This window comes from Stegodyphus dumicola, chromosome 1 (genome assembly GCF_044657685.1).
Source record: "Stegodyphus dumicola isolate Sdum_Otavi_A_Nest chromosome 1, ASM4465768v1".
Taxonomy (NCBI): Eukaryota; Metazoa; Arthropoda; class Arachnida; order Araneae; family Eresidae; genus Stegodyphus; species Stegodyphus dumicola.
Window position 1 is genome coordinate 246,024,901 of NC_140768.1, and position 12,093 is coordinate 246,036,993.

The 12,093-nt window shown below is 35.5% G+C and overlaps 1 non-coding gene across 1 annotated transcript; it reads right to left on the bottom strand.

Moving 5' to 3' along the window:
• Nucleotides 1-425: 425 nt before the first annotated feature.
• Nucleotides 426-498, bottom strand: TRNAN-GUU (transfer RNA asparagine (anticodon GUU)). The gene has a single exon. It is a non-coding gene; the product is annotated as a tRNA-Asn (tRNA).
• Nucleotides 499-12,093: the final 11,595 nt, after the last annotated feature.

Consider the following 12,093-nt stretch of genomic DNA (forward strand, 5'->3'; position numbering starts at 1 on the left):
AAATGAGGGAGGGAACAGAAACACTTCCATGACATTTGTGACTGGCATATTAGTAAATATAGTTATATTTTTAAAATGAGAGCAGAAATATATAAATTAATATGTAAACAACAATCATAATAATTACTATTTATTTTAAAAAGCGGTAAAATATGAGTTAAAATAACACGCCGAATAATGATCATTGTTAAGGCAACAAGGATCACACAATCTCATATTTCGCGAAATGTTAGTAAGAAATTAAATCAACCATAAAATAAATCGCGTAATATTGAGGAAAAAACAAAAAAAGCTGCAAGACTAAGTGAAGCGTAATGATATGTTATGCCCAAGATTATTTACAATGCAATAAAGTACTACATATTTGTAAGAGATTATGTAAATAATCATAAAATTGCATTACCGTGCGTGTCAAAAGAAATCGTCGCCCCCGGGTGGGTCGAACCACCAACCTTTCGGTTAACAGCCGAACGCGCTAGCCGATTGCGCCACGGAGGCTTCAAACAAGTAATTGTACTTCTGCTATTTATTAGGTTTAATTTCATTATTTATATTTCTTGTGAAAATATTAAGTTTCAGATCTTAAAATGATACTTGAATAGAATAAATTACACAAAATTTATATCAATATAGCTATTAATTATGAAAGATTATTTCCTCTTGATCCTAAACTTTATAGGTGTGCGGCTAGCCGTCTAAAATACGAGTAGTTATTATTAAAAAAAAGATATGTAATAGTTTTAATGTGTCCAGTCAATAATTAATAGTAATAGAGATGTAGAGCTGCGTTTGTTGCTTTCAGATCACTTAGTTTTTTAATCAGTAACACAGAGATTAAACGGGAAATAGAAAGTAAGTATCTGGCGCTTTGTCGAATGGGAACACGCTGACGAGTAGAAGATTAAAAATATTTACCTCGAGCAGTTTCAACACATTTCTGAATTTGTTCATTAAATTTGAAAGAAATATACCTTACGAGAAGCCGCGAGAAAGCAATAAATAAATAAATAAATAAAACGAAACCGCAATTCAGAACTCCAAGAGCACATGTTCGTGTGGAGGGCTATACACGTTTAAAATGTGATGGCTCTAGGTGCCGCCGTTTCTTCACGATGCGAGGAACATCAATCCATACATATTCTTCACTATAAGTGAATTTATAAGTAACAAAGCTATACAGTTTGGGAGGGGGAACTGCAATCTAAATTCTGAAATATCAAGAAATATTTAAAAAGTACAATAAATCATAAGTTGTAAAAGAAGTTAGGATTTGAACTTGGTATGCAGATTTCAGTTTAAAACCTGAAAATATTCTAAGCTAAGCATTGCTAATAGGCAGGGCTGTATTAACATTAAGCAATATAAACACGTGCTTAGGGCATCAAGGAAAGGAAGCACCAAAAGATTTTCCCATTTCCGGTTTTACAATGTAATGCATGGAAATCTTTCGAGTGCTTAGGTTTCGAGCGCTCCTTTAAGGTCTTCATCCGTTTCTGAAGATAAGCCTACTATTCCTCACGACAATCTAAGTTGACAACACAGGTACAAGACTAGAACGACCTTTTCACAGCTTACCCTGTTCGTCAAGTTATCCTCATGGAGGTAGGCCCATGTTACCATACTGGAACGATATTGGTCCATTCTTACCTTCATGGATATACTGATACGATTGCTCTAGTTCGCTGCACATTTTGAGACTGCTTGCCAAATCCAGTGTATTTAATTAACAGTCTTTTCATGTGATGGAACTCCTTCATCCAGTCCTGAATCCTATAGACCTATCAGTCTACTCTCTTCACTAAGCAAGGTCTTTGAAGCTGTACTCCTCAATAGAATTAACAAATACCTGGAAAGCAACAACATCATCATTCCCTACCAGTTTGAATTCCGAAAAGACCTTGGCACCACCAACCAGCTATACAGAGTCGTGGAACTCATCTCTGAGGGATTTCAGAACCGAAGAGTCACTGGAGGAGTCTTTATTGACATAGCAAAAGCCTTCGACAGAGTTTGGCTTGAGGCACTCACCTACAAATTACACAGCCTGGGTTTCCCTGGCTACATCATAAACATCACTAAGTCCTACCTAGCAGGTAGAAACTTTGTCGTTCACGTATCTGGTACAAACTCTACACCTCACCCCATCAGGGCTGGGGTCCCACAAGGGTCCCTTCTAGGACCCACATACTTCAATATCTACGTGAACGACATCCCAACATCACACGACATAACATTAGCCATGTATGCTGATGATACTGCTATCCTATCACAAAGTGCATTTGCTGGTTCAGTTATACAACGATTACAAAAATACATACATTCACTAGAGGCTTGGCTGATCAAATGGAAAATTCAAATCAATATCAACAAAACTCAAGCAATAATGTTCACCAGAAAGCAAAAATTCAAGTCTAACCTGAAATTCTATGGAAACTCCATCCCCTGGGCCAAGCAAGTCCCTTATCTAGTGGTGATCCTCAGTAAGACACTCTCATGGAACCCACACATTACAGCTAGTATACAAAAGTTTCGAGCTCGTAAAGCTAGACTCTACCCCTTAATTGCTCGAAACAGTGTTTTATCTGTCGATAACAAACTGTTCATTTATAAAACCATTGTGCGTCCATTACTATGTTATGCATGCCCTGTCTGAGCTTATGCTTGCAATCGATATCGTGGAAAACTACAAATTGCTCAAAATATCATGCTTCGGCAGATTGTTAATGCTCCCTGGTACATCAGGAACAACCGTATTCATGAGGAACTTGGTGTATGTATGCTAAGGTCCTTTTATTATTTCTAAAAAATTATATTATATGGAATAATAAAATATTCTAAGGTCCTTTTATTATAAAATAGCAAAAAAATTCCACATGAAACAAAGTACCCTTACCAACCCTGCCATTAGGATTGCAACATATGATTTTAATGATCTGAATAACAAAGACAGGCCGTTGGCCTTACTAAATATTTGGATTATGTAACTGTGTACTAATTTATATTTCTCTTATTTATATTATACTGTTTTCTTTATATGGTGTACTTGTACTGCTTTTATACTTACCAGTAGCTTCAATGTTGTTTTACTGCTTATCTATTCTTCGGCACCAAAATCTTCACACTTCTCTGTCCATGTATTAACACATTCCTTTCCAGGATTATTCACCAGCTCGACTGCTTTCTGGCCTTGTTTATTCTAAAAGAAAAAATGAGTTCAGGCTCAATTTAAAAAAAAAAGGAAAAAATATTAAAAAGAAAAAAAAATTAAAAAATAATAAAATATTATATAAAAAAATAACAAAACAATCTAAAAAATAAAAAAAAAATTAAAATTAAAAAGTATTTATAAAAAAAAAAGTTCGATACTCTTTATTTTTGGCTAACTGTATTGTGAATCGAAACGTCTAATATGATCTACAAGGGGTAGTGCCTCTGGCACAGGCACCCTGGTGTCTCAAACACCGCTCCACTGGGAAGAATGTGATGGAACTCGTCATTCGCTCCCGAGACTTCAAACGTGAAGGTGCTGAGTCCCCTCGCTCCTCATCTCTTACTATTTTCATAGTCTTTGCGTTTTCTATGTTTTACTATGTTTGATCAGATAGTCTGGATCCGTAAAAGTAGGCGGCAGCGTAACTGTGATTCCATTGTTGTCTCTCAACGTTGCTCTACCACCTACAGGTACGATATCAGGTCTGCTGAGTTAATGCGAAACAGCGCACGACCACATGCTATCTACGGTTGCTCAGTGAGGAGTTATTCTTCGTATTACCTGATTGCTGCTGCATCTTTTGCCAAGATCAATAATTGCTATATTCCCTTGCTTATTCCTATAAAGTTTATTTTTTGTATTTCTCTTTTTGTGCTGGATTGTCCGTCTGTATAGTTACCCCCAAGCTGTCACTTTAGGTGACTGTCAGGAGCCTTACAGACCTTAACCTGCCCATCTGTCTGCAAAGAAGCACTGTCAAGTGCAGGCTCTGTTCCAGGGCGCAGGTTGCGTTTGCGATTTGGTTGCCGGATTTTATTAGATTCTGTTGAGGCTGACTGACTATGGATATGGATAGTGATAACCAGCTTTTTCTGCTGCTCGCGGCTGATAAAGTTAATTCGATAAATGAGCTGATCAAGGATAACTTGGCTACAGATTTACACCTACAGCTTAGGATAGGTTAGTGAAATACAAAAATAAATGTAATGGAAACATTAATGAGTTAGTTACACAATGCAATTTTGTTGGTGTTACTAAAACTAGCCCTGATATTAATACTGTGAAAAGGAAAAGAGTTAGGATCATTCATGGCATTAATGCTACTCACGGGCATAAAAACGGTAAAACAATTATTCTGACATCAAATAGTTTTGCTGCCCTGAATGAAGTTCCCGATAATAGTTCAGAGGACAGTAATATGCAGGCGTATAATCATATTCGAGCGAAATTAACTCAAGTGAAAATTCACGATGTTAGACCCGCCCCAACAATCAAGAACATCTGGAGGAGGGGCCTAGTGAAAACTCGACCAATGACAAATTAAATGCAAATAAGGTTGCAAATTCAACCCCCCCACACACACACACACAAAATCTGATGAGAACATAGAAAGTTCTGAGGAGAACATAGAAAGTTCTGATGAAAACATAGAAAAGATTTTATTAAAAAATCACGAATTTTCCCAATAACTGTTAATGTTACTTGGAATAATATCCGAAGAGCTCTAAAGCAAAATAACATTCATTCAAAAGCAACAATGGCCCCAAAGATATTAAAATATTTGCACAGAATGCTGAAGACTACAAACGTGTAGTACACATACTTAAAGATGCAAATGTTGAGCATCATTCCTTCATTCTTCCAGAAGATAAAGACCTCAAGGTTGTAATAAGAGGATTGTTAAGAGACACTGACATTTCAGAAATACAAGACGAGCTCACTGATAAAAATTATAAGATAAACTCTGTTAGGCAGGTAACACACCGACGCGATGGGGGCATTATTAAGTTCCCATTATTTTTAATCACCATGCCCAAAACTCCCAAATCAAAGGAAATATACAATGAAACGCATTTATGGGATCTTGGAATCAAAGTCGAGGACTATAAAGGATGATCTGGCACCTTAGAATGTTGTAGGAGCCAGGGATTTCATCATACTCAAACGGGATGCAATTTTGCGCCTAAATTTCTCTTTAAAATGCCCGAAGAAAAATACTGATCTACCGCCACGTTGCGCCAACTGTAACGAAGCACATACATCCAAGTTCAGGGAATGTGTAAAATTTCCCAAAAAGAACAATGAAAAAACAAAGTTATATTCTAGTCGTGTCGTAGAAAATAGAACTTATGCCAAGACACTTACAGTTAGTTTATACACGGACAGTATCAAAGAAAGAGGTCCGGCTTATTTGTTTCTCAACAAATAGGACAAAATTTGTCTATCAATAATAACAACCCATCCCCAAAACCTAACGTTAATGGATAAATACACCACTTACGGGGACCCTATAAAATTAACATTTTGCAATGCCTGTTGCATTCACAATAAGTTACACGAATTTACTAATTTTCTCACCAGGTATAATGTTGATACTGCCTTAATCACTTAAAGACTCACGCAGCGCCTTGTTTGCGTATTAACGTGCCAAATTATCGCACGTACAGGTGTGATCGCTTGAGTAACCGTAGTTGGGGGGTGGCTGCAACTTATGTTCGCAACTCTCTCCAGTCACGTTTAATAAGTGAGGCCCGTAAAGATGGTCATGAAAATGGTCACTGTGTCTATGCTGCTACCTGATTATGGAATTATGTATTTCAGTTCGATTTATAATCCTCTTCAGTCGCACCTTACGGAAAGTATTCTCACTAACGTTTTACACGAAGACAAGCAGTTGATCCTTGCAGGTGATATAAATGCGAAACACGCAGAGTGGGGCTGTAGAAAGACAAATAAAAATGGAAAAGTTCTGTATGAATTTCTCAATAATCATCCCATTGCATTGCAAGTACCAAATGAATATACCCACGGGCCGCATAGCCCACAGAATGCGGATATTTTGGATATTTTAATGACCACTACCTCAATCCCCATTTATTTGGATGTAAAACATAAGCTCAATTCAGATCATATTCCAGTGCTTGCCACCTTAGGTACGACCAAGGAAAATAAAAGAGTGCAGGTACGCACCACTGACTGGAATCTCTATCATGACTACTTACTCCATAATCGGCCGGAAATTAGCTCTCTCAAGACTAGAAAGCACATTGATAAGGCTGTAGAGACTTTCATAGATACAATTACTACGGCTATTGAAAATACCTCTAGGTATATTAAGAAAAATATTAACTCGGGATTACTGCCTAGAGAAATTAGAGAACTTATTAAGGACAGAAATAGACTCAGAAAGAAGTGGCATCTCACGTGGAGCTCTCAGGTTAAGAAAGATATGAAGAGGCTCAATAAGCTTATTAAAAAGAAAATCACCCCGCACAAAAGTGAGATTTGGGAGGAAAAGATCCGGAATCTAAATCCCTCAGATGGTTCTTTATGGACCTTTACAAGAAATCTAAAGAGTAAGAATGTTTGCAACAAGCCGATTTTAATGCAGATAACTTTATTGCTCTTACCAACAAAGCCAAGTTTCAGGTTCTTGCTGACCACCTTGAGGAACAATTTATGCCAAATAGGATCCCGAGGGACATTAACTTTGTATATGAAGTGTGTTACACTGTTAGGAAATGGTTGAATGCTAGTAAATCACAAGTGATTATTATTAGAAGAAAACGTGCACATACTCCGGTTAGAAAAAAATTACTTATATTTAATGACGAAGTCCCACAAGTGCGCAAGGCCAAGTACTTAGGGGTGATCTTGAACGACAAACTGAAGTGGTCTGATTATATTACTAATATAAAAATGAAAGTTTTCGGAGTAGTGAATAACCTTATACCACTGCTAGGAAAATACTCTAATTTAGGCTTGAGAAAGAAAAGGCTTTTATATATCATGGCTTTTATGCTCCTTATCACCTACACCTCACCTGCCTGGAATACGGCCTCAAAGATATTATGAAGCTTCAAGTAGTGCAAAATAAAATTTTACGAATTATGACCAATGCACACTACCATGTTAGTAATGCGACTTTGCACAGTGATCTCAAGCTGGATTTAATTGACAATTATCTAAGGAAGCTAAACATGAATTTCTTCCATAAGGCCACAATTTGTGAGCATATGAGCAAGTTGCATATTTTCACGCATAAAGTTTTACAGGAGGATCGTGACCTAAGACCATTTGCAGCCCACTGACTAGGGACTCAAACTTTCCAACTTAGTTTGGCATTTTCTTGTATATAATCACTAGTATTTCCTATGCTTTATTGTTATTTGTAGCTAATTTTCTACTTTCTTCATTTTAGAGTACTTAAGGGTACTACCACCCCTTTCCCTTTCCACCAAACCACAAGAGAGGACTTTCGGCTCGCCAGAGTGCTTCCATGCCTGCAAAGACACTAGGCATTTACAAACATCTATAATTTAATTAAATTTAGTTTCAGGTGCAAATTTCTTTATTTGAGAAATATCACCGGAGTATTTTCCCGTTAAAGCATCCGTCACTGCATACGACAATGCAGTTATTCCAAGGAATATCATTCTCAGACATAAAATTATCAATTACTTTGAAAATTCCATTTGCAGTTGTTCTCTCATGAAGACATTCACAAAATAAATACTCTTCGGCAACTCGTTTATCTTTTTCGAAACTTATGTAAACTAATACTTGAACAAAGTTCGTTAAATCAGTGCTTTCATCCAACTGGCTCATTGGTAGGATGGAATTAAGACCGCAAACAAGTTTGATCACTCACAAAAATTATAGGAGTTTGGATGAAATGTGTTGCCACTCGTATCGGACTCACCAGATCTTGTGCCCTTAGACTTTCACTTGTTTCTCTCTCTTCAAAATTTCTTTTGTGGCATAACAATCAATTCGGAAGAGGCATAAAGCAGCACATTGTTCAAATTTTCACTGATAAAGCTAGGTTCTTTTGTAAATGAAATATTACAAAGATCATTATAAGAAAGTAAAAAGTTAACTAACAAAATAGGCAAAATACTATTGACTCTCATTGTTCGTTATAAAAATAAAGGACCTTTGAAGAACATATAAAAATGCTTATGTGACTTTTTAGCTAACACAGTAGCCACACGCTTGTGCAAATTATTATGCATTACAAAAACACTTATTACTAAGTATACATTGCTATGGCTAAGACTGATTTATTATATATCAACTATATTAATATTTCCAAACGAAATATATTTAATGAATTATATTTTAAGCAATATTAACACATTTCAATATTTAGTATGATGCCCTTTGGCTTTTAATATTGCGTGAATTCTTTCGGGCCGTCCTTTAATAAACACTTCGCAATGCTGCTGTAGACCTTTGTCATAATCCTATATTCTCCGGGTATTTTTCAATTATTTCCATTTTTGTTATTTCTTCTTCGTGTATTTTATTTTGAAATTATATCGTATTTCTTCACTGGGATTTATTTCAGGATTTTTTCCAGGTCAACCTAGTGCTTGAAGTCCTGTTGTTGTTGTTGGTCATCCTCTCGGTTTGGGCCCCTAAAACCAAGTCCAAAAGATAATTACGCATCAGCAATTCGTAATCAAACACTTCCTCATTCAACAGTTGCTCCACAGAGGCACCGATACATTCGATGATATGAGAGGGAGACGCGATGGTTGAGCAATGATAATAGCCATATGTTGTCTTATTTTCATGGAAGATTAAACTCTCAATGTGTCCAGTCCTAAGCCTAGATAAAGCCATTTGAGCAGATCTGAAGCAAGAGCACTGCAGTGGCAGTCCAGGATACTTTGCGAAATACTATAGAGGATCTGGTGGTATCGTCCAAGTGTTATTAACATTGGTCTAAAACAGGGAATGGACCTCAGAAGCTCGTAATTTGGAGGAAGGAGCAGGGAGTAGTTCACTACCCTCTCTAGCAAGCAGATCAGAATTTCGTTTGCCTAAACAGTCACATCAGAAGGAATCCACTGCAAGCACACGAGCTCCAAAAGGATCCATTTGGAAATGATATACTGCCGCAAATTATCCAAAGATGCGTGGCCAATCCTTCAGGTATCGGATTTCACTTTTACTATCTATTTTACTACTGATCCTTACATGGGGCACGCCAGAGTCCAAAGCAAAGCTCAGAGCTTTTCCTATAGCAATTAATTCCGAGGGAAAGACCCTTGAAGTTTTCAAAAGTAGTTAAATAACTAAAGTCATTTTCCAGTTATCTTGGATGTATGGCAAGGACATTGTCTGATTGTAAAATTGCACTTTCTTAAGGGAACCATACACAAAACTGAGAAAAGAGATGTTTTTTTAATATCTCCTTGTATTTTTTTTTTTTTAATTTACGCTCGTTTTAATTATTTGGATGTATCCGGTATCATTAACAGATATGTAGCTCCAAATTATTAAAGATGAAATGTGCTTCACTTCAGTTAAAATGCAACCGTCTTTGCGTTTGCTTTCTTTGCTTCTTATAAACATCTTTAACTCTGTCATTAAGTATTTAAATTGAAACCTTTGGGGGGGGCAAAAAATATGAAGAATAATGACAAAAATATTTCTCAATTAGGAAACTATAGAGCGAGGGGCTTTCAAAGATTAAAAAGGAGAAATAAAATTAGTTTTAATAATATATAATAAACAAATTTCGAATATATACTTAACTCCAATCCTAAAAAATCCATGAGGCATAAGTTTTCATACGAAAATCGTTTCTTTATTATAGAAAGTGTCAGCTTATGTTTTCTACGAGGTGCACAAGCTTTAAATACACCTTTCAAAATGCGTCTGCCTACGGAGTTGGTACTGGCAAACATAATATGATCTTCCTACATGCATTTTCATTGTGTGAATAATAATCTACAATTTTTTATACTCATTCTTATAAGTTTCGCGTTCAGAGGATTTTTTTACGCCCACATTTTTTAAACATTTCCGCTGAAAAATTTCATTTCTGCTGACCCCCCCTTTTTTTTAGTCCAAAGGGATTTGAATCCCGAAGGACTATTAGTTTCGTTTTGGCATTTTGCGTCGGACTCATAAATGTCGGTTCACTTTTCAAACTGTTGCCACAAAATGTTAGAGTCCTGCATTATATTTGAAGAAATTAAATAATGAAAAATCTGCGTAAATGTATGTATATTTCTCGTATTGTGATAAAAAAACGGTACATAGAGTCATCGAATTTTGAATAACGTAATCCTCCAACGAATATGAGCAGATGGAAGACCAAATTTGAAATTTGAAATTTGTTTTATGATCGATTTCCTATTTTTTAAAACTTTGACGAATTTTTGATTAACAAACTCAAGGATTTCAAAGCGAGCAATGGCAACGTTGTGTAGAAAAAACATTTTTATCTCCAGCGCGTGAGTCTCTGTATCGGAAATTCTAAAGATATGCTCGTTTTAAAACTATTTTGCGATATTGCTGTTGCACTGGATCTTATGGTTTAAGTGCGAGGAACATGATATTTAATAAAGAAAGGTAACACACAAAATGTTAAAAAAAGGCCCTTGTAACAGCTTTAAATAATATTAAAATCTTATAGTTTAAATAATTTAAATAGAGGAACATTAAGGTATTTGTGAATGGCAATATTTGAAACCAGACTCGAGTGCCACGTGCGACTCTCGCATGAAGAATATAATTTTATTTTTAAATGTTAGAATATGTTTTCTTTTCTTGTTTGTATGTCGCCATTTTTTTGAGTGTTAAATAAAAGTTATTGCTGTGTTCCATCATTGGAGTTCCTTCATTTCGCCAAAGAAGCATCACAGTCTTAATTATTTTGGAGGCACCGACCGAGATCGAATAATCGTGCGTATTTTTATTTTATTAGTTCATCATTGAACATAATATTAGTGATACCAGATTATTACCTCCTGTTAATATTGAATTGCTTTATTTTATTAGTTCATCATTGAACGCAATATTGGTGATACCAGATTATTACTTCCTGTTAATTTTGAATTGCTTTATGTTATTAGTTCATCACTGAACGCAATATTAGCGATACCAGATTATAACTTCCTGTTGATATTGAATTGCCTTATTTTATTTGTTCATCACTGAACGTAACTTCCTGTTGATATTGATTGTCTTATTTTATTAATTCATCACTGAACATAATATCAGTGATACCAGGTTATTACTTCCTGTTGATATTGAATTGCCTTATTTTATTAGTTCATCACTGAACGTAATATTAGTGATATCAGGTTATTACTTCCTGTTAACACTGAACTGCCTTATTTTATTAGTTTATCACTTGAACGTAAACTTAGTGATACCATTTTAATGCCATTTCTACTAGAGCTCAAAGGAAAAGAAAAATAGCTGAAGAGCAGATCTTGGAACCGACGAAGGAAGAAAATAAAGCATCCAGAGATGTATTTGAAGAAGTTAAATCACCAGAATTAAAAGAGGAAGATGTTCACGAAAATTTAAAAAACGATAAAGAAATTAATATTGGGAATCATTTTGCAATGCAGCGTTATCATCATCTTTCGGCTTTAGATTTAATATCAAAGCCGCTACTAACAGACGAAGAAAACAATTGTCGAAAGCAAATGACAAATGAATATTATCTGAAAGGCACAGATGAACTGAGGAAAGGCTTGCTGTGAATTATAGCCGAGGAACTGGTCCACCATGGAAAAGATCTAGGCGCCGTCAAGAAAAAAAAAAGAATACTAATTTGAACACTGTCCATTTTCTTCCTATTTAAATGTGGTGTAAAAATATTTGTTTAAAATTTAAAATTTTCGGCCTGAAAATTTGGAAAATTATGAGAGAAGTTATCTTTTCTCTTTAAGCAATTGAGCAAGCCGAGCTTATAAACTTTCGAAATTTACAGAACTTTTCCCTTCGGCAAAAGTCTTTCCGTTGGGGGAGAGGTTGTAACAGCTTTAAATAATATTAAAATCTTATAGTTTAAATAATTTAAATAGAGGAACATTAAAGTATTTGTGAATGGCAATATTTGAAACCACACTCGA